Genomic DNA, 4,640 nt, shown 5'->3' on the forward strand with positions numbered 1-4,640 from the left:
CCGGTATGCCCCAACGCAGGCAAATGGCCTCGAACACCTCTGGGTGAAAAGACCACTCGCCGGGGTCGACGGTGGTGCGACTGAGGAAGTCCGCCGCCCAATTGTCCACCCCTGGAATAAAAATTGCAGATAGGGCCGGGACGTGGGCTTCCGCCCAACGGAGAATGCTGGTGACCTCCCGCATTGCTGCAGCGCTGCGAGTGCCCCCCTGGTGGTTTATGTACGCCACGGCCGTGGCGTTGTCCGATTGCACACGAACTGGATGACCCTTCAGCAGATGAGTCCAGTGTCGCAGAGACAGAAGGGCCGCTCTCAGCTCCAGGACATTGATCGAGAGTTTGGACTCCGATGGAGACCAAATGCCCTGGACGGATCGGGGAGGAAACACGCCTCCCCAGCCCAAGAGACTGGCATCGGTTGTAACCACCAACCAGTTGAGCGGCAGAAAGGACCTGCCCAGAAGAGGGGACTGCAACCACCAGCGGAGAGATGACCGCACCGGAGGCGATAGATGGAAGGGATGATCCAGAGACTCCGGCGATTTGTCCCAGGAGGAGAGGATGGCCCGTTGGAGAGGGCGGGAGTGAAACTGCGCAAATGGGATCGCCTCGAAGCAGGCAACCATCTGCCCCAAGACCCGCATGCAGAAGCGGAAGGACGGTCGACGGTGGAGAAGGAGACCCCGAATCGCCCGACGGAGGATCAGTCGTTTTTTCGAGGGAAGACGTACCTCCGCCGCTCCCGTGTCTAAAAGCATTCCCAGGAAGACCAGTTGTCTGGAGGGAGGAAGGGAGGACTTGGGGAAGTTGATGACCCAACCGAATCTCGCCAGAGTCTCTAGAGTGAGATCCACGCTGGCAACCGCTTGGGAAAGGGACGGAGCCTTGATGAGGATATCGTCCAAGTACGGTAGCAGAAAAACACCCCTGGAACGGAGTAAGGCCAAAACCGGGGCCAGGACCTTGGTGAACACCCGGGGGGCTGTTGCCAGCCCAAAGGGAAGGGCGACAAACTGGAAGTGGAGGTCCCCCACGGCGAATCGGAGGAAGCGATGGTGACACCGGGCTACCGGAACATGGAGGTAGGCATCCTGTATATCGATGGAAGACATGAAATCTCCCTGCTCCAGGGAAGTCACCGCGGAACGGAGGGACTCCATCCGAAACCGTCGAAGGAGGAGAAAACGGTTGAGCTTTTTGAGGTCCAAAATGGGCCGCACCGAACCTCCCTTCTTGGGAACTACAAAGAGGTTCGAATAGAACCCTTGGAACCTTTCCTCTAGAGGAACGGGGGTAATCACCCCCCTGTCCAGTAAGGCTTGAACAGCCGCGGAGAACGCAGCCGCGCTTTTCGGGTCCCGCGGGGGGCGGGAGCGAAAGAACCGATCTGGAGGGAAGGACGCAAATTCGATTTTGTATCCGGAGGACACAATTTCGAGAGCCCAGGCGTCGGAGACGTGAGCCATCCAGATGTCCCTGAAAAGGAGGAGCCGGCCCCCCACCCGGGTGGGTGGGGGCGCGCCTTCAGGCAGAGGACTGCTTTGCTGCGGGTGTGCGGGCAGCCTGCGGCCTGCGCCAGGAGGGCTGCGCCCGAAAAAACGGCTTCCTACGCTTATCCTGGGGAGGGGCCGAAGCGGCAGCTGCGGGGGGAGCCCCAGAGGTCCTGCGGGAGGACCGAAAACGAGACGCACCAGGGCGTCCGCGGGGGGCGCCCCTGGCTTGGGGTTGAGGAAGATGGGTGCTTTTACCACCCGTGGCCTCCGAAATAAGCTCGTCTAGGCGGACCCCGAAAAGGCGGGAACCCGCAAACGGTAGCCCCGCCAAGGAACGTTTGGAGGCAGCGTCCGCTTTCCAAACCTTCAGCCAGAGCTCCCTCCTGACGGAAACTGCCAGGGCGGAGGAGCGTGCAATAAGGGCTCCCGCATCAAGGGAGGCCTCACAAACAAAATTCCCGGCCCGAATAATAAGCTGGGCCAAGGAACGTAGGTCCTGGATGGGGACGTCCGAGTCCAACTCCTGTTCCAGCTGCGCACCCCAAGCAGAGATTGCTTTACCTGCCCAAGCAGAGGCAAAAAACCGGTCTGAGAGCAGAACCGGAGGCAGCAAAAATGCCCTTGGAAAGGGTCTCCATGCGACGGTCCTCCGCTGACTGAAGAGAGGACCCGTCGGGAACAGGGATGGCCGTGTTCTTTGACAGACGGGCCACAGGGGGGTCCACCTTGGGTGGGGACGACCAGGTGGCCACGACATCGGCTGGAAAAGGATAGCAAATGTCCAGCTTCTTGGGATTGACAAAACGGGCGTCCGGGCGAGCCCAAGCCTTAGACACCACGGAGGAGAAATCAGAGTGGATTGGAAAGACTTTTGAGGCCTGCCTGGGTCTGATAAAGGAGACGCTAGCTGCGTCAGAGCTAGGGGGGTCATCTTGCACCTTAAAGGTGTCACGAATATCCGAGATGAGTTGACCCATCGCTGAGGCTAGCTTGGACGGCAGGGCCGAGTCCATTTCCAAATCTGAAACCGCCAATTCACCTTCAGAGAGCGAATCCTTTGGAGAGGAGAGGAGAGGCCCGTCTGAGTGGGACAGGGATCCCTGAGTGATCCCTGGGACAGGGATCTAGCCCAGTCAGGCGGGTCAGAGGAAGCAGGGAGCGACACAGCGGGCGACTGAGGCTGCGGTGGAGCTCGGCATGCAGGACAGTGCGGATCAGACTGCCCCCGGGGAAAGGGTTCCCTACAAGCAGTACAGGCATGGTACCAAGGCTTGGCGGCTGCAGAAGGGTCTGACATGGTGGAAAAAATGTTGCCTTAAAGTGGGAGACCCCAGGGCAAAAGGAACGGGGATTACACCCAAGCAACAGTACTGGTGGCACGGAGGGGGTTAACAGTCCTACCAGACCCGGATGATGCAAGCGGCAGCAGCAAGGGGAGCAGACTGAAGGAGGCTGTGGAGGAGAGGCAGCAGACACGGAGATGAATAGCTTCAGGATCGGACGGCAGAGAGGATTCCACGCAGCACTATGCGATGTGGAGCCCGACGAAACCGGAAGTAGCGGAGCGCATGTAGGAAGCTCCGCCCCCCCCCTGCCGCGCTGAAGGAGAAGCAGAGCCGCGCGCGCGCGGCAAAATGATTTTAACCCCCGAGGTAGATGAAGTGCCGGCCAGATGAAATGGCGCCGTTCGCGCCAAGTAAGCGGCCCCCGCCGCGCCTGATGTGGCAGACGGCCTCCTGCCTACAGCCGTCCCCTGAAGGCAGAGTTCGTGCCCTGCCGCTAAATAAAGGATTTTGCCCAGATAAAGTCCCCCCCAAATGATACCCGGTAAGGTTGCCGGTCCGACATGCCCATGGGGGGGGGGGTGGGTAGCAGCGGTGGGAGGAAGGAAGGGGAGGCTGAAGCAGCCACTCTCACCATACGCTGTCTTCGCCCTCAATCCATCCAGCAGGGTCGCCCCTTCAGCTACTGGCACCGCAGTGGCAGGAAGCCGGGGGAGGGACTTGGCGTGCGGGCGACCCTGGAGCTGGCGGGACGCAGGGGAGCGAGGCTGCCCTGGTCCACCTTGTCTTCTGTGGGGGAGGCGGCAGTGCGGAATTACCGGCACTGGCGCAACTCAACCCCGGGAGAAACAGAGGGGTCTAATGCGCCTCTGTTGTCCCTGTAAGTAGAAAAAAATCGAATTAAAACAACAAAAAACGCAAAAATAAAAATTATAGGAAAACAACCCTGCATAAGCAGGGGGTGTCTTGCCTCCTTGGACACTAAGCAAAAACTGGCAGTCTCTTCTCCAGGCTGAAGGGTATAGCTGATGGAGGAGGGGCTTACAGCTTTCACTTAGTGTCACGCCTCCTAGGGAGCAGAGCTATACCCATGGTTTCCTGTGTCCCCCAAGGAATATGGGCGAGAAAGGAGGATTCTGAGATTTGTAGTTTCAGAACAGCTGGTGTGCTAGAGGATGCTGGTCCCTGTCCTAGAGATACAGTATGCCACAAATGTCTAAGATGAGACAAGCCCTTTAACTCTTCCTTACTCCCCAAATGTTAGGAAAATATCTTTAATAGACTCCAAAGGAAAATAATTCCAAAAGGATATGATCAACTGCTGCCTTTGTTAGAATGACCCCGTTACCCACTATCAAACTTCAGTAATTCAAAGACACTATTATGACCAGCAAAACCATTCTAACCAGTAGGGTTTACTATGATGCCCGCTATGCTCCATTAACTTAAAGGGGTGGTCTGGGTTCAGAGTTGAACCCGGAAATACCCATATTTTCACCCAGGCAGCCCCCCTGATGCGCAGGGCACGGGCTCTTTTGTATACAACAACACACTGCCGGGCGGAAGCTTCCACCCGGCAGTGTGTTCGGTGACGTCACCGGCTCTAATGGGTGTGCTTTAGAGCTGCCCTAGCCGTTTTACTGGCTAGGGCAGCGTTAAACCCCGCCCATCAGTGCCGGTGACGTCATCAGGCTTCCGGGCAGCCCCATGGAGAGTCTGGAACATCACCGAAACTCCTGAAAATGCCTTTGCCCTGCGCAATTTAGTGCAGGGCAAAGGAGAGCATCGGAGCATGAACTGCTCCGATGCTCAAGTCAGGGGCGCTGCCTGGGTGAAAATGGAGGTATGTCCGGGTTCAGCTCTGA

The sequence above is a fragment of the Bufo bufo genome, chromosome 2, assembly GCF_905171765.1.
Source record: "Bufo bufo chromosome 2, aBufBuf1.1, whole genome shotgun sequence".
NCBI lineage: Eukaryota > Metazoa > Chordata > Amphibia > Anura > Bufonidae > Bufo > Bufo bufo.